This window comes from Canis lupus, chromosome 24, assembly GCF_011100685.1.
Source record: "Canis lupus familiaris isolate Mischka breed German Shepherd chromosome 24, alternate assembly UU_Cfam_GSD_1.0, whole genome shotgun sequence".
Taxonomy (NCBI): domain Eukaryota; kingdom Metazoa; phylum Chordata; class Mammalia; order Carnivora; family Canidae; genus Canis; species Canis lupus.
Genome location: NC_049245.1, coordinates 42,555,353 through 42,577,574, shown reverse-complemented (window position 1 = coordinate 42,577,574; position 22,222 = coordinate 42,555,353). Strand labels below are relative to the sequence as shown.

General features: G+C 50.6%; 1 long non-coding RNA gene across 2 annotated transcripts; it reads left to right on the top strand.

The window, feature by feature from the left end:
- The first annotated feature begins 46 nt into the window (after window positions 1–46).
- On the top strand, window positions 47–7,435 carry LOC111092238. 2 transcript variants are annotated; one of them, XR_005378020.1, is made up of 4 exons: window positions 47–164; window positions 5,812–5,874; window positions 6,268–6,545; window positions 7,143–7,435. It is a non-coding gene; the product is annotated as an uncharacterized LOC111092238 (long non-coding RNA). The 2 variants fall into 2 exon arrangements; XR_005378019.1 differs by having other exon boundaries at window positions 6,268–7,435.
- Window positions 7,436–22,222: the final 14,787 nt, after the last annotated feature.

Genomic DNA, 22,222 nt, shown 5'->3' with positions numbered 1-22,222 from the left:
GGAAGACAATGGAACACCACCGCAGTATGTTCTAGAACACCTTAGAATAAGACTGACTCAGGTCTTCTCACTTGGATCTGAAGACACTGCCAGACGCGTCATGGTTAGCAGCCTGAGCCCCTGAACCCCTGGATCAAGGAAGTGAGGATTCGAATTCAAGCTCTGTGAGTCATTCATTTGTTCATTCATTCATTTATCCAAAAAAATATGTATTGATCACTCACTGTGTCCAGCACTGAAGAGACTCTGTGGTAAGATAGACATGGCCCTGCCATCAAGCGGTGACACAGAGTCAAGAAGGCAGTTGTTAAACAAATACAGGCCCAGTTAATATATAATCACCAAGTGAAGGGACGCCCGGGTGGCTCAGCAGTTGAGTGTCTGCCTTTGGCTCAGGGCTCAGGGCCTGATCCTGGAGTCCCGGGATCGAGTCCCACGTCGGGCTCCCGGTGGAGCCTGCTTCTCCCTCTGCCTATGTCTCTGCCTCTCTCTCTCTCTCTCTCTCTCTCTGTGTCTCTCATGAATAAATAAATAAAATCTTTTAAAAACAACAACAGCAAAGTGAAATAGATTCTGCGGGATCGGGTGGGAATTTGAAGGAAGATACTTAGGCAGTGGTCTCTTCAGAGGTGTGTCTGTGAGGCCAAGAATCACATGGTAGGAAGAACATTCCAGCAGAGAGAACAGGATGTGCACCGGCTCTTCTAATCACTCTAAGGAAGGGAAACGATGGGCGTTCTGATAAGGGACGCGAGAGGTAAGTCTGCCGTGAGACACTCAGACATGTCACTGGCAGCGTGGACTCAGCCCAGTGAGAGGCCCAGAGATAACGTGAGTGCCCACCCCACCTGAGGTGTTCTGTGCTTGGACCAGGACTCCCCTGGAGCTAGGAACGCCAAGTGAAGGATTGTCTAGCCGCAGCCGGTTTATAATTGATACGGTGGGCATCGGCTGCTTGAGTCTGCCCCACACTGCTCTTGAGGGGTCATCGTTCCCCTGGATCAAGGCAGGGCTGTGAGAGTGACTCAAACTAAGCCAATTCTGGGGCCCCATCCCCTCCACTGCCTGAGGCAGGAATGGGAATGGAGCCCAAGCTCCAAATAAAGCAGAGATACTCAGAGCCAGCTAATGAGAGGAAATAAATAGCCATCATCTGAACCCCTGGATCCAGCCGTACCTGAAGACAGCATATCCCTAGCTTTTCTTCCTTCCTTCCTTCCTTCCTTCCTTCCTTCCTTCCTTCCTTCCTTCCTTCCTTCCTTCCTTCCCTCCCTCCCTCCCTCCCTCCTTCCTTCCTTCTTTCCTTTCTTTCTTTTTTTAAGGTCCATGAGATGATACTTTTTTTTTCAAGCAAATCTGAATTTTGTTTCTGACAGTTGAAACCCAGATGGACATCAGAATTCAGGATGTTAAAAAAAAAAAAAAGAATTCAGGATGTTCCAGATCATAAAAAGATAATACATTGCATATGTCGTATAGTAAATGACACCTCTTTGGAGCCTGGGGAGACACCTCAGTGTAAATATGTTAATTCTAGAGCAATACGTACAAATGCTCACCCGGGCTGGGATCAATAAAGAAAGACTATAGAATAGCCTCATGTCAGGTTTTGCTGCCAAATGAATTGCACCAAACATAAGAAAAGCATTTCCTGTTTTCACAATGTTTTGTGTTTTGTGTTTGTGGTTAAGGGATTGTGGATCTAAAGATATCATAGAAATTCATTCAACAAACACTGATGGGAGCCCTACTGTGGGCTGGGCACCGTGTGGGGTGTTTCCAGAAACTGGGCCCTAGAAAGATGGTGACTCTGCCAAAGTCACACAACCCTGAGTACCAGGTTTGGGACACAAACCCAAGCTGGGCACCAAAGTGTGTACCTCTCTGTCACCCAGGCAGTTTGCAAAATCAGTCTGCCCTGAATTTCACACTATTCCTGAATCACTACTAGATTCACTATTAGTGATTATTAGTGAATCACTAATAGATTCACTATTCCTGAATCTTCACACTATTCCTCAGCAAGATGAGAAAAATAAGGGCAAGATGTTGACTTTTTTTATAGGTAACATGTTTTAAAACCTGATGATTCACTTTTATTCTGCTCATCTACCTACTTTCTAACATTCAAATGTCCTCTCTTCAAGAAGTGGCGAGGAAGGGCACCTGGTGGCTCAGTGGTTGGGCATCTGCCTTTGGCTCAGGGCGTGATCCCGGGGTCCTGGGATCGAGTCCCGCATAGGGCTTCCCGCGGGGAGCCTGCTTCTCCCTCTGCGGGTGTCTCTGCCTCTCTCTCTGTGCCTCTCATGAATAAATAAATAAAAATCTTTTTTTAAAAAACAGTGAGAATGATTTTAGACTCCTTTAAAAATGCAAAATAACCTTCACCTCTACAGCCTTGACCAAAAATTGGTGAGAAAATGTTCCGGGTCTGTGAAACCCAGCCATCCGAGAGGCCCAGCGTCCACGGGCTGATGCGCATCCATCTGCTGAGAGGCAGGTCCTTGAGGCCAACTGCAGGCAAAGCCCCTGCTGCCCACTCCTGCAACCCATGGTCCTGGCGCAGAGACTCTCGGGAAATGACACGTGTGTACCCGAGGCCCAGCTGATTCGTGAGTGGCTCCCATCAAAAGCAGCTCTCTCTCTGCAGGAACATCTGTCACATTCACACCGTGCCTGTCACAGAAGCAATTGCTGAATCAGTTCCCCAGGGAGTGAGAACCTGACGTCTCATTTGCATGGTTGGGTCTTTGGGGATTGGAAGTGTCGCCTGTCCCTATCCTATTCCCAGGGTTGTGCGTGTCTTCAAGAGATGTCTTGAGAGGACAGGACATGGAATCTGTAAAACCCCCAGCACAGTGCCTGACAGACTAGATGCAGAGTAAATACTAGGGTCCTTCTCTCTCTCTCTGAAAATTGATGCACAGGATTGTCTTCATAAAGGAAACTGCTCCAGCTGTGGGGGAGTCTGGTTAGAGTCTAACAGAATATTTTTAAATAGAGGCTCAATGAAAACCACAAGATACCAAACCACACCTATCAGAATGGCTGAAATCAAAAGGATTGACAACGTCCGTGCAGGGGAGGGTAAGGAGCCAGAGCACCTGTACGCCGCTGCTGGGAACGGACCTGGATATGGCCAGGATGGAAACCTGGTGGTCGGTATCCACCCAGTGCACGTGCGTGCCATGTAACCCAGCAATTCCACAGTTCCAAAAATGAGCATTACTTCCTCCAAGCAATATATACAGAAGCATTCACGGCAGTGTTATAGATAACAGCCCCAGACTGGAAATAACCAAATGTCCATCAGCAATTAAATAATTTTTTAAAAGTATTACACTAATATTATAGAATATTATACAACAGAGAAAAAGAATTGACTATAGTTACTGGACCACATGGATGAATCTCACAGACATTTGTTGAGCAAAAGAAGCCAGACGCAAAAGAGGACGTATTCTGTGATTCCATCTCTATGACATCTGTGATGGTCAACTCTATGCGTCAACTTGGCTGAGCCAAGCCGCCCAGATATAGGATCAAACATTCTTCTGGATGTTTCTCTGACAGTGTGTTTGGATTATATGAACACTTAATTAAATCACTGGATTTGAGTAAAGCAGCCTGCCTTTTATAATGTGGGTGGCCCTTGTCTAATCAGTTGAAGGCCTCAACAGAATAACGACTGACCTCCCAGAGCAAGAAAATCCTGCCAGCCGACAACCTTCAGACCTGAACTACCACATCAGCTCTGCCCTGGGTCTCCAGCCTACCAGCCCACTCTCCAGAGGTTTGGACACGCCAGCCTCCCTCACCGTAACTCCTTAAAATAATCTTCAATATCCTATCGGTTCTGTTTCTCTGGAGAACTCTAATACGACATTCATAACCTGCAAAGTTCGTCTTTGATGACAGAGATACGATCAGCTCTCACCTTCGGTTGGGATATTGAATAGGAGGGAGATGGAGGAGGCTTCTGGGGTGCTGGCAGTGTTCTGTATCTTGATCTGGGTGTTAGCTACACAAAGGCTTTTCTTTGTAAAAATTCATCAAGCTGTATCCTTAAGGTCAGCACATCTCATTTTATGTAAATTATACCCCAATAAAAACCATAGAAAGTAAACAAGACAGGGGCAGCTGGGTGGTCTTCCGCTCAGGGAGTGATTCCGGGGTCCTGGGATCGAGTCCTGCATCAGCTCTCTGCATGGAGCCTGCTTCTCCCTCTGCCTCTGACTCTGCCTCTCTATGTCTCTCATGCATAAATAAATAAAATCTTAAAAAAAAAAAAAAAAAGACAAAAGCATGGCCATTCTGCAGGTGCCATCCAGCCCAGGGTCCTTCTCGGCAGCGGGGTCCAGGGCACGGGCCAGCCGCTAGCCTACGGGACGAAGCTGCAGAGCTCAGAACTGACTCATTCTGCAGCAAATATTCAGCAGGACCACCCGGCACAGGTGGCTGGGACCCAGAAGGTTCCTTCTGCTCTTGGGGAGTTTACACTCCACTGTGGGGGCAGGGAGTCGACTTTTTGAAAGAACCACACGCATGAATGTAAGATGGATCACAACCCAGGCAAGGGCTGCAGGAGGGGCCGCTTCAGTGACAGCTGAGACCCTGGGGGATTCAGCCCATTTGCACACATCAGGAGGACACCCCGAGAAAGCCAGAAGGGAGCTGAGGTCTGAAGGCTGAGCTGGGGGTGAAGGGGCGGGGGAGGCCAGGACTCACCATCATAATACTTCTTAGGTTAAACAAATCATGATGTAAAATTTCGTACTTAAAAGTTTTTAATTGTCTCAAAGGCCAAGTGTTACATTTGTAAACAGTCCTGGTCAGTAGTTATGTGATGTCTCAATAAAAGTGCTGCAAAATAAAATAAATAAAATAAATAAAAAAATAAAAGAGGGGTATGTGGAGGAGGCAACCCTTCCAGGGGCCCATCGGCACCGTCTGCAAACATTTGAGGTTGTCCCAACTTGGCGGGGGCGGGCGGGGTGGTCCTGGCATCAGCAGGCACGGGCCAGCTTGACAAGCGTCCTGCGGTGCACAGGATGCCCCGCGACAGAGAACTATCAGGCCCCCAGCGTCAATCGTGGTGAGGCTGAGAAACCCAGCTCTGAGGAAATAGGGCCTTTGTGGTTATAAGCAGGGAGGACAGGTATTTTGAAAATTTCCTCTGACGACAGTGCAGAGAATAGAATGACCTAATAATAATAATAACAACAACAACAACAACAGCCAATAGCAGCTGCTGCCTCTTTTTTTTTTTTTTTTAAAGATTTTTATTTATTTATTCATGAGCAAGACACAGAGAAAAGCAGAGACACAGGCAGAGGGAGAAGCAGGCTCCATGCAGGGAGCTGATGTGGGACTCGTTCCCAGGACCCTGGGATCACAACCTGGGCCAAAGGCAGATGCTCAACCACTGGGCCACCAGCCATCCCGGCTGCTGCCTCTTTACCGAGCACCTACCACGTGCTAGAGACCATGCCACGCACTTTGTGCACATCAGCTCACAGGATCCCACAACAGCTCCATTTTACAGATGAATAAAGTGAGTGCCAGGGAGGGTGATTCATGCACCTAAGATCACCCAGCTGTAAGGCAATGATGGACTTGGGCTCTGCGGCCCCACATGCCTCTGAAGCCAGCAGCGGCTTTGGCCTGGCATGAGCAGGGCAGCCCTCCGCCTGGGGGAGCCGCAGCTCAGAGACACTTGTCCTATCCTGCTGTGGACTGAAGGGGCTGTGCCTGTTAAGCCTCATGCCTCCTGGCCACAAACTGTGTGGACGTCATACTTCTCCCCCACAGATGACACCAGAATGATGTGACTAATCACGCCTGCCGCATGGAATTATTCTGGAGAGTAAACAGGTGCAAACCCACCCCTCGGTCAATTAGGGCTGTCCTTTAATCCTGCCCACGTTGTCAAACATGCTGCATTAAGACCACATTTTTTTCTCTCTCTTTCTCTCTCTGTGACTATCATAAATAAATAAAAATTTAAAAAAAAAAAAAAAAAAAAAAAAAAAAGGATCCCTGGGTGGCGCAGCGGTTTGGCGCCTGCCTTTGGCCCAGGGCGCGATCCTGGAGACCCGGGATCGAATCCCACGTCGGGCTCCCGGTGCATGGGGCCTGCTTCTCCCTCTGCCTATGTCTCTGCCTCTCTCTCTTTCTCTCTCTGTGACTATCATAAATAAATAAAAATTTAAAAAAAAAAAAAAAAAAAAAAAAAAAAAAAAAAAAAAAGACCACATTTTTTTGCAGGCCCAAAGGAGGGAAATCACATCGTGATTTCACATCATGAAAGCGCTCCTGCTCCTTGTGGCAGGGAGGCTTCCAGCCCCTCAAGGGACAGCCCTCCCCAGCGTCCTTTGTTTCGTTTCTGCACAAGGAAAGATGCGCCCCAGCACCTACCAATTGCTGGGAGGCCTCTGCACGGCAGCCCCATGGGAAGAGCTTCTCTGGGGAGAGGTGGGACCCCGAGGACCAAGTCGCTGGGCCCAGGGATCCTTCCCTGGGATGATGCTAACCCAGAGATACAGGTAGAATTATGGGGGACAACTACTAGGTACTCAACCTCCACCATTCTGGTAACACCCCGATTTTCCTTTGGGGAGCCACCTCTCCATCACGTTCAGCCCACATCAGCCTCTGCAGTTGATGCCCCACCCAATCCAGGTCACATGACCCCACGTGGCCAATGGGCATGTTCCAGGCCAGTCCAGGGACTCCCCACAGGCACCTGCCTAGTGAGCCTACTGAAGCTCAATCCTCCATACTCAGAATTTTGGGGGTAAAGAAAATCTCTTTCTTAACTTGGAAGGTCTGCGTCTGACTAGGAGTCACCTCACAGGACACCCAGTGTGACAGGAAAGCCAACATAGAAGAAGGTAGTGGGGCACCTGGCTGGCTCAGTTGGAAGAGCAACCCACTCTTGATCTTGGGGTGGTGAGCTCCAGGCCCACGATGGGTGTAGAGATGAATGAATGAATGAATGAATGAATGGGAGTAGAGCTCAGAAAGGTTGAGACAAAGTCCTGAGAACGTCATATAAGCCCCTAAATCCATCTGTGCCTGAAGTTTGCGTATACTTGGACTTTCCACGTACACAAGTCAATACATTCTACTTTTTTCCAAAGCTGCTTTGAACCAGATTTCTGACACTTGCAACCAAGGAGCTTCAACAGTGACCTCAATTCAATTCCACAAGTGTCTGTTGTGCCAGATCAGGCTCAGTCTACACCAGCCACTCTAGGTTCTTAAAGTGAAGCAAATTACAGGTCTTTAGCCATGAACAGATCACAAAAAAGAAAAACCTTTTCTGTTACCTGTGTCTAGCCAATAAATAGAATCCAAAGCACAAGGGCCATCCACTCTCTTTCCATTGAGAATATCAGAAATCTGATTGGTGTGTGGTTAGAAAACAAAATATTGGCTCTTATATCAATGAAGTCAAATTCAGGAATGGCTGGATCCAGGTGCTCAAAGATGCTTCAGGAATCCTCCTACCTCTTAGACACACACCTGCTCTCACGTAGACTCTCGCTCTGGCTCACACACACCTTCTTGCTGTGTCTGTCTCTCTATCCATCCACCCATCCTTCCATCCACATACCATTTCACAGATTCTCGGGTATATATTCACATACTAATATCCCTGAAATCAGAATGTGACTTACATCCAGAAGTATGTCGCAGCTTAACTGACAGGCTTTTTTTTCCCTTTTTAGTTTTACATAAAATAATGAACCGAATGTCTTGCGATCAAAAGGATTTCTTTTCTGTGGCCAGCTGCTCTAGGTATCAGCTCTCCCACTGGAGACATTTCTTCCATGTAGTGGGGAGTGGGGGCAGGGAGCATGACCAGAGAGAGCTCTAACTCCCCAGAGGAAGGGGGAGCTGAGCTCCCTGTGCCTGTGTACGGAATGACAAGGAAGGATTCTGACCGGGCTGGGGCAGGTCATGTGACAATCACTGTGGACCTGGACACGGTGGGGGTGGGGGGTGTCTGTGGTCCACCAGGCCCGCCCCACACCACCCTTTTACCCCCGGCCGGGCTTCCACAGCCGTCAGCTCCACCACGGCCATGAGCAGCAGGGGACAAACGGGGCCGGGCTGAGGAAGGGCCGCTGGACATACATCACGACAAACCCCATCTCTGATCCTGAGCATTACTCACAGCTGAGGCATGTGGACCGTGATGCCCCCGATCGGCACTAAACACCCTTAACTCTTGGGCACATCTCAGCTTCCTGCGACAAGTCACTACGTGGGAAGCCAAGGGGGGTCTGCCGGCTCCCTGACCAGCGCTGTCTCCGAAGGAGCCCGCTGACTTGGACCCCTCGGCCCAGGGGGATCCTGCAGACAGATGTCACACGCGTGGTCCCCACCCTGCGCTGCTCCTTTGCAACCCTGCTCCTCAGGCCTCAACAGGGTCACCGGCTGGGCACGAGCGGGGCCCCGAGTGACTCTGCTCCTGGTCTCTACTTCTCTGATGTGAGCGTGTGAGTGGGTGTGAGCACAGGGAGACCCGTGCTTGTGTGAGGGGGTGTGTGTCAAAGTGTGTGCCTTGCCTGAGCGTATTTGCACACGTCTGCAGGTACCCAGATGTGTGACCAGGCGGGGGGGCGGGGTACATGCAAATGTCTGTGAAAGGAAACACGTGCGTGCACGTATGTGCATGTCTACATGTGGTCACACGCCGGTACAGGGCTGCCTGCAGGGGTTCCTCCCCCTCGGCCACCTGCTGCCACTCCCACTCCCCAGGGGAGGCTTTCCTCGTTTTAATTTTTACTTATTTATTCATGAGACACAGAGACAGAGACATAGGCAGAGGGAGAAGCAGGCTCCCCGCAAGGAGCCAATGCAGGACTCGATCCCTGATCCCAGATCACGCCCTGAACCAAAGGCAGACGCTCAACCACTGAGCCACCCAGGCGTGCTCCCACCAGTCCCCCCACTCTCCCCCACCCCATGGAGGCTTCTTGACTTCTTTTCCCCTTGAAAGCTTTCACCCTTCCACCTCCTGACCTCATTTGCTCCCCAACACCCCAAGGAGGCTTTTATCCCTACTTTCAAGATAAGAAAGAGACCTAATGGAGCAGCTGCCTGTGGTCACCCACCCGTTAGCAGTAGGACAGACCATTGTCTCCGACTTACACCCCTGGGATCTTTCCACCAGAAAGGGAGGTTTCAGACTCATTCAGGTAACAAAGCAACACGTTTGCCCATCCTTTCAATTCAACAAGCATTGCCTGGGCGCCTCCCCGGGCCCAGGAGGAGGCCAGGTGCTTTGGATACAATATCTCCATCCTCCCAGCAGCCCACTGACTCCGTTTTGTAGGAGGAAGTTCAGAGAGGTTACACGGCGTGCTCAAGGTCACACAGGGGCTCAAGGTCACACAGCTGCTGTAGATGCTCCAAGACCAAAGCTGGGGTGGGAACATAGCAGCTCACGGCCGAGCATCTCCCGGTAATTGCCCTTGGCCTCAGAGATACAGTCTTTCCCTTGCTTGGGGACATCTCTGGAGGGTGCTCAGACCCCCTGGGCCCAGTCCAGCTGCCCGCCCACCCTCACAGTGTGGCTTCTGAGAACACACCCCGTTAACCGTCCTGCACACTAATTGGATTCAAAGTGTGTTTCCCAAGGCACAGCTGAAGACGGGTAGTAAGCGCTGGGCGAGGACCTGGTCCCCAGGCCGGTGGGCTCTGAGACGTCCAACTGTTCCCCACCTGCCCCTCTGGCATCCGCCCCAGAGGCCCGCCTGGGCCTGACCTCTCCCTGCAGCACCCAGCAAGGGGTGGGCTCCCTCCTCCCCGCCAGGGATGGGAAGAGCTGGCCCTTAGGGGAAGCAGGGGGTTGCCTTGGAAGGTGGAGCTGCCGAAGCCTCTGCAGGAGAGCCATTTGTTTTCCTGGAGCCTCCCCGAGCTCTCCATGCTCAGGCAGCCCTGTGCGGCCTGCTGTTCCAGAAGCCTGGGATTTCCTTCCTCTGCTGCAGACAGGCTGCACCTCCCTCGAGGCTCAGCTCGGGCCTCCGCTCGTCCCCGGTGCGGCCTGCACAGCGGACTCCCGGGAGGCACCTGTAATACTCCGGGGCTCAGGCTCCGGCCCCCGGGGACTACATCACAATCTCCTGGGAAAGGGACAGTCAGATTTAAGGTCCCCGTGTCAGGGGTCAGCCAAGGGCCAGGCACTAAATGCTTGAGGCGTAAAGCCACGGTCTCCCCTGCAGTCAGACGCCAGCCCTGCCCAGGCAGCACGGAAGCAGCCCCAGACCACACGGGTGTGCTGCGTCCCGATAAAACTTTATTTGCAAAAACAGGCAGCAGCTGGATTTTTGTCGTTTACCAACCTCTACCCTAGAGGGGCCAAGATCGAGAACTACCACCGCAGAGCAAGCGAAAGACGACAAACAAAACAAGCCTGTCACTCAGGGTGCGAATCCGATTTCCTCCCTTGTTCTCACCTCTAAAATAATTCAGAAAGCAATGAGCACGTCATCTATCAGTAGGGACAGTCCCTGTTTACACCTCCTGTCCCAGCGTAATTAGTGCAAGTGTTCGGTTTCACTCTCAGAAACGCCCCGGTGTTAATGACAAGCGCCAACATGTTGACGATTAGCCGGCCACCCCATCTTCAAATCCTCATTTCAGATGTTTGTGGGACCAAAATGACCTCGTGCTTTTCTGACCAGGTAATGAAATCATCGATTTTAGCAACGGAAACCTACAACATACGTTCATGCTAATTACAAAAAGCAAAGAACTAAACCCGGCAGGCAGAGGAGAAAGGATTCATGAATCTGGGGCAACCGGATTGCATGAACGTTCACGACTGTTTTTCAGATATCTAAAGACCGTCCTATTAATTCGAAGATGGTCGTGTTAATCAAGACCGTCGCCACTCCCAGAGCTTCCCACTCACGTGGGAGGAGCGGCGAGGGAGCGGGACCCCGGCCCGGTTCAGCCAAGTGAAGGAGGGCATCGCTAAAGGGGCTCACGGCTCCCACTGCAGAGCACAGCCAACTGGCTCCGGCCCCTGCCTGCCGAGAGGACAGTTGGGACCCAGGCCAGCCTCAGATGGAGACTTCTGGACATGGCCCTGGCTCCCGGGGGCACGGGGAGGCTGCAGCTGCCAGGGGCACTTGGCAGAGACCCGGGGTCAACTGCCAGCCCAGACGAGGCTCTTCCTCGGCGCTGCCCCGGGGTCAGCAGGATGAGGGCCCAGGATCGGGGTATCCTGGCCAGGAGTTCTCTTCTCTTGGGACAGAAAAATCCTTTGGTCGGAAGGGAAGGAGACACATTCACAGCAGCTAAGCACCCCGGGGATCTTCGGGGGAGAGAGGACTATATCACAGAAACCAGGGACGGGAGGGTCAGGGGCTCCCTAAGAACCGAAGACCAGGAGGCCAGCAAGGGTCACCCTTGGGGACTGCCTCCCTGTCTCTGCTGCCCCTGAAGCTCTCCTCTGCTCTCTGCAGAGTTCTGCTTTCTATTGGTTTTATCACCGTCTTTCATTTGAGAACATTCCCTCGAATGTCAAGGGATCTGGGCTATTTATTCACACTTACAAGTGACACTTGACTTCCTCCCAGGTCTCATTCACTGAGGGTCTCCCAGTAGGGGTCCAAGGTCCCAAGTCACTTCACTGGGAATGGCACCCCTACGACTTGGCCTCCTAGCTTCTCCTAAAGAGCGTTGCCAAATCTCACCGATACCAGATGTGCAATATTTGGGGGGCATATTTGTATTAGACAGACATCTGTTGCTTCTCTGAAACTCAAATGGAACCAGGAATCCTGCATTTTACCTGGCAACCCTGCCTGAGAAGAATCCTCCAGACTTGGCTCCTGGCTGCTGGCATTCTGGAAGCTGGGTTGAGAAGACGCAGAGCATTTCGCTTCTCAGTCAGCAAACCTTCCTGCAAACCCCCTGTGTTCAGCACAGGATCTGCAGCCCTGCCAGGGTGGGCTCTCCAGATCCGGGTTCCTGCGGCTCCAGCCTTCAGAGGGGAGCTCTGGTCTTTTCCTGGGAAGGGAAGAGGTAGGTATCGAGCTTCACTAAGCGGTGGAAAGATGCTCCTTGTGAAGTCTTTCAACCAACCCGCCTGTTTACCTTCTCACCCCAGGGAATCCCTGAGATCTCCCGTTTCTGGAATGAATGGGCTCACTCTCCCCACCCCCACGGACTAGAACTTCACAGAATTCTCCGGAATGATAAGCGAGTTGCCATTCCTCCACTGGCTTTCCTCCTAGCAATCGCTTGGACATCTCTCCTCACTTGCTCCCTGTGCTGTGGCTGCTGCTTCTTCACTCCTCTGCTGCCTCCTCGCAAGCTCTGGGCAGGGAGAGTGAAAACCATGCGGGTTTGATCTGCCTTGCTGAGCTGGTGGTCCCTGCTTCCCTCTCCCTAAAGGAAGAACTTCATCTTACCCTCTCTGAGGGGCTGTGTCCCCTGCTATGGTCATACACGCACAGACATGGCCCCGGGGAGTCCATTGGACAAGTCAGGGGAGCCCTAGTTCAAATGCCAAATTCCAGGGAAAGAGGCTCTGATTGGTGTCCTCTGGGTCAGGTGTCCATACCAGATCCAGGTAACCATGCAGGGGTCACCTGGCAGTAAGAGCTCACATCTGTCGAGAGGAAGGCAGGTCTCAAAGAAGGGGGTGTGGGCTGGACAGACACCCCAAATAATGTCTAATCCAGGGTCAGGAATCTTTTTGGGGAAGAGGGGGCAGAGAGAGAGAGAGAATCCCAGACAGGCTCCACGCTCAGTGCAGAGCCGGACGCAGGGCTCCATCTCACGACCCTGAGATCATGACCTGAGCCGAAATCAAGAGTCGGACACCCAGCTAACTGAACCACCCAGGTGCCCGGTGGGGTCAGGAATCTTTGGAATATCCACTGGCTGTGGATAGAACCTGAGAATAGCCTCTGCCCACCTGTCCACACCTGAGCCCTACTCTCACCTCTTCACATCCTGCTGACGTCACCTCTTCCGAACTCCCACTGTGAGGAGAGAAATACTTAGTCACCAGCTCTGCCCATCCTATCTCCCAGACAGGGATTTTCCAGAGTGTCCACATCTCCCCGTACAGGTTATTACCCCAGCCTGGGCCACTGTCACCTCTTCCCGATTCTGCAATAGTGTCCTAACTGCTTCTCCTTCTCTGAACTTGTTCTCCTACCATAATCCGGGCTACAGAGAAGCCAGAGTGGTGTCCTTAAAACACGAATCTGATCATCTGGTCATTTGCTGAAAGCCCTTTCTTTTTTTTTTTTTTTTAACTTGTATTTATTTATGATAGTCACAGAGAGAGAGAGAGAGAGAGAGAGAGAGAGAGAGAGAGAGGCAGAGACACAGGCAGACGGAGAAGCAGGCTCCATGCACCGGGAGCCCGACGTGGGATTCGATCCCGGGTCTCCAGGATCGCGCCCTGGGCCAAAGGCAGGCGCCAAACCGCTGTGCCACCCAGGGATCCCCTGAAAGCCCTTTCTATGTCTCCCTGCTGCCTACAGGAAAGCGTGCCAACACCACGATTGGCCCTCTTTGGCGTCATCTGCCACCAACACACACACAGGCTCCCTCCACAACACCCTGCTTACGTAAACCACTCTCCTGAAATATCCTCTTCCTTCATCTCCCCATGGAGACTCATCCCCATACCACTCCCCCCCGCCAAAATGCCTCTCCTGACTGATGCAAACTCACAAAGCACCACCAGAGGACTCTTGGCTCTGCTCCCCTATTATTCTGGACTCCCCTCTACCCCTGAAACAGACTTTGTACAACCCGAAGTGGTTTCACAGACAAAGCATTAAGCTCTTTAATATATAAAAGGCTCTTACGAATCAATCTTAAGAAGACAGCTGAACAGAAAAAAGAGCAAAGACCATGAACAGGCAACTTATATAAAAATAAAAACAAATATGCAGGGGGAAACGTCTCAACCTCATAACTAAAGAAATGTCAGTATAAATAAGGAGATGTCATTTTTATCTATTACATATATAAATATCAAAATGCACAGTGTTATAAGGATTGGGAGAGAGAATCATGAGATTCATGGCAGTAAACACAGATACAAACTCTTAGGAGGCTACTTTGGCAACAATTATTATAGCTTTAGGGATCCCTGGGTGGCGCAGCGGTTTGGCGCCTGCCTTTGGCCCAGGGCGTGATCCTGGAGACCCGGGATCGAATCCCACGTCGGGCTCCCGGTGCATGGAGCCTGCTTCTCCCTCTGCCTGTGTCTCTGGCTCTCTCTCTTTCTCTCTGTATGACTATCATAAATAAATAAAAAATTTAAAAAAATTATTATACCTTTAAAAAGACCATGCCCTTTCTTCCAGAAATTCCACTTCTATATAAAATGTAGGAATATACAATGTACATATTTTCTTCCACATGTTCAGAAAGATGAGTATTCAGGCAGGTTCTTTGTTCTGTAGTTTCTATTGGCAAAGACAACCAAAGACCAGTGCTAAACATTCAGGAGGGCAGCCCAGGTGGCTCAGCCGTTTAGCGCCACCTTCAGCCCAGGGCATGATCCTAGAGATCCGGGATCGAGTCCCACGTCGGGCTCCCTGTGTGGAGCCTGCTTCTCCCTCTGCCTGTGTCTCTGCCTCTCTATCTCTCTGTCTCTCTGTGTCTCTCATGAATAAATAAATAAAATCTTAAAAAAAAAAACATTCAGGAACTTGTGATGCATGCATACATAGCAGAACCGTAAGTGGTCATGAAAACGGACCCCAGAGATCTCTAAATGTTATTATTTAAAGTAAAGAAAAAAGACAAGGTGCAAAGACATGTGTAAAGTGTAAAGGCATAACAGATGTAGAAGGCACAAAGGGTCTATACCACATGCTTACATTTGCACAGACTTTCTGGAAGGAAAGCGTTAACAGGTCAACAGTCGTAGCCTCCAAAGAGAGGGGTGGGAGTCGGTGAGGAAAGCCAACTTTTCAGAAAATATATCCCTTTTGTCCTGTTGGATTTTTTTTTTTTTTACCATGCTCATTTTCTTAACCTAGAAATTTTTAAAATTAAAAATAACTCCAGTGTGGTATCCTTCCTCCCTCCAGTTAGTAAATCCCTTGCAGTCTGACTCATCCCTGGGCCTGGGAGCCTCGCCATGCATGCAGTTCCACAAGGAGCTAGACTTTCCAAACAAATGACCCCTGCCCCAGCCAAGGTCCTCTCCTGCCACCCACGCCTCCTCCCAGCCCAGGTCTCTGCGTGTCCAGGGAACTGTAGGCAGTGACTAAATGTCAACGCTCCTAACCCTGGAAGCTGGCACCCACTGCGCCCACTGCCCCCACCATCAGGGGCCACACAGGAGCCTCCGCCAGGCTCCCCTCCCTCTTGCCCGGGCTCACAGGGGCAACCAGCTCCACGGTGTCTGACGGACCCAGATGCAGCATTCACCTTCCTGGCCGTGTGTGCCTGCAGGGAGAAGAATCACGGCTTGATTTGACAAATACTGAGTATAACTCATTCTTCCAAATATGTGCCGGGCACCCAGGACATGCCAGGTTCTGTTCTAGGCATAGCAGTGGATTGTCCAGGAAATACCTCTGTGCTCAGGAGCTAGTGCGGGTGGTGGTGAGAGTTCTGTCTCTTAGGTTTGAGGATGGGGGGTAGGTATTAAATGAAACGTGTGCAAAGGGCGTAGCTCTGTGGCTGGCACACACTGAGGCCAAAGCAAACCAGCATGATTACCAGCATCCTCCTCCTCCTGTGGCCCAATGACTCAGAGGCAGGAGATCTAACATATATATACATATCCATCCATCATAGCAATATATGACTCTCTATATATGTCTTTTGTAGATGATAGATAGATGATAGATAGATGATAGATAGATAGATAGATAGATAGATAGATAGATAGATAGATGATAAGCATACTTAAGCCACAAGCCAGCATCTTATGGACATTACTAATATGAGCAGGACAACCATGTACGACCTTTAGCACCCCTCTCACACGGAGGAAACATCACTTCTGGTGGGAACTGAATATCATTTAAATGCTTAAGGGTAGGAAGGCCTGGGTGACTCAGTCGGTGAAGCATCTGCCTTCAGCTCAGGTCAGGATCCCGGGGTCCTGGGATCAAGTCCCACATCAGGCTCCCCACTCAATGGGGAAAGGTCTCTCCCTCTCCTTCTCCCCCTCCCTCTGCTCATTCTCTCTCTCTCTCTCTCTCTCTCTCTCTCTCTCTTTCTCTCTCTCTCTAAAATAAAGAAATAAAATATATTTTAAAAAAAACAAGTAAAATAAATGCTTAAGCGGAGATGGGAGTGATTGAAATCTCACCAACACTGGCATAACGTATACAAGCTGCTTAGCAGAGTTCCTGGCAGAAAATGAACATCCAAACAAAATTTAAAAGAAAAAAAGAAAATGAACATCCAGTGAAGAAGATCCCTTTCTTTCTTTTTTTTTAAAGATTTAATTTATTCATGAGAGACAGAGAGAGAGAGAGAGAGAGAGAGAGAGAGGCAGAGACACAGGCAGAAGGAGAAGCAAGCTCCATGCAGGGAGCCTGATGTGGGACTCGATCCTGGGACTTCAGGATCAGGCCCTGGGCTGAAGGCAGATGCTCAACCAGTGAGCCACCCAGGCATCCCGAAGAAGATTCCTTTCTATTATTACTGTATTTTCTTTTTTTTTTTAATATTTTATTTATTTATTCATGAGAGACACACAGAGAGAGGGGCAGAGAGAGACTTGATCCCGGGTCTCCAGGATCATGCCCTGTACTGACAGTGGCACTAAACCGCTGAGTCATCTGGGCTGCCCTGTATTCTCATTTTTAATTATGATTCTTTTTCATTAAGTCATCCGACTATCGGGTCCCTCCCCTGCAATCCCATCTCTAACTCCCAGGGGAAGAGGCCCCCAGGATCCAGTCCCAGCTGCAGGTAATGCCAGCCTGTCCCACTGGTCTGAATGCAGCTGCAGGAAGAAAAGCTGAGAATCCCTCCTTCCAGAAGGCCCAGTGTCTGCTTGTTGGAACAGCACAGGTTTTAGCCAGATCCAGACCTGGGGAGGTGCCTAGATCTGCCTTTCCCTGGCCCTGTGACACTGGGACCGGCCATCCTTCTCTGGCCCACGTAGGTCTCCTCTGGCCCACTGGCAGGGCTGCCAGGAAGTGCCATTGGAGCACATACACCAAGTGTCCCAGGCATCGATCACAAGCTTCAAGGCAACTCCTCTGTGTGCCCCATTGTCAACAATGAAGTCCGGGTGTCCGAGCTGCACCTGGTGGCCTTGACCTGGAGGCCTGGCCTGTGGCCCCAGATATCGGCAGGTGGCCCGAGCCACCAATTCCCACCAACTCCTCAGAGGGAGTAGTTGTGGCTGAGATGTGGCTATGCCACCCCCCTCCTCCAGCCAGTTGCCTTAGGCCTCTCCCTCCTACCCTACCCCATCGGGAGGTGTGTGCCATCCATCAGGCCAACTGTGGTCACGGTCAAGGTGGTGTCGGCTGGTGTCGCCACTGTGAAGCTACTTCCCCCTTGTGAGAAGGTACTTTGAGGCACTGTACCTGCTCTTCTATTACTCCTACAAACTTCCCACTCAACTAGCTTCTGGCTCTGCCCAAATAAATTCTCATTGGAAGACCGCACTGGAAGCCAGAAGTCTGAAACCAGGGTGTGGGCAGGGCCATGCTCGCCCTGATGGCGCCAAGGAAGGCTATTCCTGCCTCTTCCAGCTCTGGGGCTCCAGGTGCTCTTGGCTTGGGGCTACATTACCCTGATCTCCATCTCCATGGCCACATGGCCTCCTGCTCTTCATGTGTTTGCATCTTCTCTTCTGTCTCTTATAAAGACACTTGTGCTTGGATTTAGAGCCCATCTGGTTATCCCGGGTGAGCTCAGCTACAGATCCCCAACTTAATTACATCTACAAAGACTCTTTTCCCAAGTAAGGTCACAATCATGAGATCCAGGTCTTAGGACATGGACATTTCTTCTGGAGGCCACCATTCAACTTAGCGACCCCACCACCACCACCACCACCACCCCCATCCTTGCTCCTCTCACTGAACCACCAGACGGGCTCCTCACTGGTCTCCCAATCCTCTTCCTATCCATCTTCTACCCACAGTGATCTGAAAACACAACCCTAAAACCCTCCAGAAGTTTCCCGGTGCTCCCAGAATTAAGCCCAATCCTACATTGCCTGATCAAGCTCTGCCTGCTGTCCAGTGTGGTCCCCACCACTGGCTTTCCTGGGTAGCCAGGCAAGCCACACTTAGCCTTCTATCAACTTCTCCCACAGGCCAGGTTTGCTCCCATCTCAGCACCTGCCATTCCCCCTGCCGGAATGCTCTTCCCACACCCTTCCCATAGCAGATCTTTGTCATCCTTCAATTGTCAGCTCGAATGGCACCTCTTGCAGACAATACAGACCACCTGGTCTACACTCCCCAACCCCTGCCCCAACCATTATGGAACTCAGATGGGCTGTGCTTTTACTGTACTTGACCACTTTCTTGTTTATTGTTTGTTGGTTCCTAGATCATAGGGCTTTGCCTAGTATAACGCCTGATTCATGACAGAAACCAAAAATCTACCGAGTGAACGAATGAAGTGCTAAGCATCTAACAGCCCCTGGCACTCAGTAGCTGCTTTGCACATATGGCAGGCCTAGTGGGACCAAGACGAGCAGAAGCTTTTCTACCCATCCGATGGCCCATTCTCAACCTATCTTCCCCTACTCCGTGGGCGAGGGTACGCTAATCATCGGGCATTGCTTGCAGCAGTGCAGTGAAGGCTCGGCCCCTGGGAGCCCGGCGCCCTCCCCAAGAGCCAAATGCAGCCTTCAGCGCAGACTTCCCGGCCGCACCTGGGTGGATGCAGGCTCCCCAATCACGTCCTCCATCCTCCTGTGGCAGCCCTAAGTGGTGGATGCTTGCGGCTCCCACCCCATGAGCTTTCTCTGCTGTCCCTGCGGGGGCGGGTGTGGGGGAAGCACCTTCATTAAGTCATTTGGGGAGAACATTCCTTTCGTTCCCCACTCACTCACCTGCTCTGTGCCATTTGGTTGAGACACAGGTATGGCCAGCCCAGATTCATTTCCTCACTGTCATGCCCTGAACAAATGTTTATTAGATGTTATTTTCCATCAAAACAGCAAGCTCTTGCTCAGCTCTCCTCGCCTGGCCCCTCTTGCCCTTTTTGTTTTCCTCCGTAGCATTTATTCTTGTCTAACATGCTATCTGCTTCCCTTGCTTGTTGCCTTGTATGCCGCCCCGCTGGAATAGAAGACCCGAGAGGGCAGGGATCTGGAGCATAGATGGCGTGGACTGAGCGTGCTCTGAATGAATCCATGGTGGAAATGGGTGTCTACTGTGTGCCAGGCACAGTGAAAGGTGCTTGACATATATGATCTTTACAACTCCTCGTTACTACCACCCCCATTGAGGAAATGGAAGCAGAGAGGTTAAGCAACTAGCCCAGGGACACACAGCTGGCCTAAGTGGTAGAGTCGGGACTCAAACTCAAGGCAATTTGACCTTGAACACTACTATTCAGTCACTCTGAAACAGCCCACTGGCTACTGGGCTGGATCAGAGGAGCACAGACATGGATAAAATGTGACCTCTGACCCCTTGGATCTCCCATCACCAAAATGAGCCGTAATCAATCATGACAGTGTCCTGCTAGTATGACTACTTCAGCCAGGGCAAAGGAATGACAGGTCAAGTGCACCTGGCAAGGTCCAAGAAGTCTTCTCCAGGGAGGATCGCAGAGCTGGACACCCCCCGCCCCCACCCATGAGGCTACACATTCACCACTGGCCTCAAATCCTAATCTGGACCTATCCAGGTGAAGGCACCTTCACTGTCACCAAGGGGCACACACAGCTGGACCCTCGGTCCCACGAGGGGCCCCCTGCCAGTGGCTTTAAAATAAAACCCATATACAGAACCCAAACAGCAGGCAAGCCCCGCTCATGGCAGTGGGTGCGCATGGCCTCAGGAACCCTCAGCAGCTAACTCTCCATGGGACCAGCCGGGAAACCGAGGCTGGCAAAGTTTCATTTACCCACCCAAAGCCACCCAGCCACACGTGGGAATTGAACCCAAGCTGACCCTGGCTTCAGACCCTTTCTTGGTTTTTAAAAAGGAAAAAAGCCCAGGGGGGGGGGGGCACCTGGGTGGCACAGGCTCAGGTCCTGGTCTCAGGGTGGTGGGATGGAGCCCCAGCGCAGAATCTACCTGAGATTGTCTCTCCCTCCCCTTCTGCTCCTCCCCCTCTTGCTACTCCCTCCTGTTCTCTCTCTCTCTCTCATTAAAATAAATAAAGCTTTAAAAAAAAAAAAAAAAAGCCCGTTTGTTCAATGTAAACTTTTAGAAGTTACCCTAATTTTTCTTGCCTTTTTTTGGTAACATTGCTGCTTTTTGAAGCTTTTAAAGACTGGAAAATCCTTAGAAATAAAGGGAAACTGGGTGGGGGTATGGGTGTTACTAGAAAGCAGGAGTACCCAGCTTGAGAATTGAAAATCACTGGGTGGGGCAGGGGCTCAGATCGGATTTTCATTTCTTATGCAAATGTGTCTGTCCCAAACCTGAAACGCAGGTCACTCCCCTGATTTTTCCAGCTTTTTCCAAGTGGGGGCTGAAGGGCGGGTCCGCACAGTTCAGAGGTTCCACCGGATGCCACTCGCAGGGACTTCAGGGACAACATTCCAGTGGAAGGTGGGGCTGACTCACCCATGGTTTGGTGATCCCATCTGTAAAATGGGAAGAAGATGATGCCTAATGCAGAGTGGAGTCATTGTGAGAGTCCTGTGGGGTAAGAGGCATCAGCTCAGGGGACCTGCAGTGACTGGTGACAGTCCTCATTGCTAGACCATCACCTCTATGGCAGACACTAGGCCTGTGTGATTCCTCACCAGCTGCTGTAAATGAGCTGGCACATAGTAGGTACTCAGTGAATACCTTACAAACGAGGGGCCCAGGGGCACCTGGCAGTCTCAGTTGGTGGAGCATGTGACTCCTGATCTTGGGGTCATGAGCTCAAGCCCCACACTGGGCATAGAGCTTCCTTAAAAAAAAAAAAAAAAAAAAAAAAAAAAAGGAAGCTCAATTGGCTGTCTTAACATCAAATAATGAGAGATGATCCATAGAGACTTACTAAAAGGATTTCAAAATTCCAGGGTCAGGGGCCGCCTGAGTGGCTCAGTCACTTGGGTGTCTGACTGTTAGTTTCAGCTCAGGTCACAGTCTTAGGGTCCTGAGATCAAGCCCTAAGCTGGGCTCTGCACTCAGTGTGGAGTCTGCTCAAGATCCTCTCTCTCCCTCTACCCCTCTCACTCATGCACTCTTTCTCTCGCTCGCTCTCTCATGAATAAATAAAATATTTTTTGAAAATTAAAATAAAAATAACTGCCATGAAAAGCAACAAGTACCTGCCTTGGGAGTACGTATTGCTGTAAGTAGTTTTATTCAACTGATCATTTGAAAACATGCTCAATTCTGGATAAACGAATGGTCCATCCACACACTGGAATACTATACAGCTACAAAAAGTAAGGTGTTTATGTATTGACATGGAAAGATCTTCAAGAAATATCCTTAAACAAAAACCCCCCAAAACAACAGACCAAAATAAAGGGTGTGTGTGTGCGTGTGCGTGGGGGAGGGGTTGGCCCCCACTTGGGTGTATGGGACCCATCTGATGTTTGGTGTACCCCAAGAGGGACCTGGTATCTTCTTTCCTCAACTGGCCCCTCCCACAGCCCTCCTGCCTCCCTGTCATCCTTCCAGTTACAAAGAACAAAGACCTTGGCCCAGCCTGGACTCGTGCTCTGTGCTACATCACATCCCAGAAATCAGCAAATCCCCTCAGTTCTGTCTTCAAACTATATCCCATCTCTGACGGATCTTCCAGCATACCTGCCTTTCAGTTCCTGGGTCGCTCTAACAAATTGCCGCAGACTTGGCTAAAAACCACAGACACTTGTCCTTTTAGGGTTCTGAAGACTAGAAGTGTGACATTGAAATGTCACCAAGGACCGGGTTCCTGCTGAAGGTTCTAGGGGCCAATCCTTAATTTGCTTCACCTGGATTCTGGTGGCTTTGGAGCCCCTTGGCCTGTGTCAGCATCGCTTCAAAGTCTCCTCTCCATGTTCACATCATCTTCCGTGTGTGTATCTTCCTGAGTCTTCTCTTTTTCATAAGGATATCAGCCATTGGATTTAGGG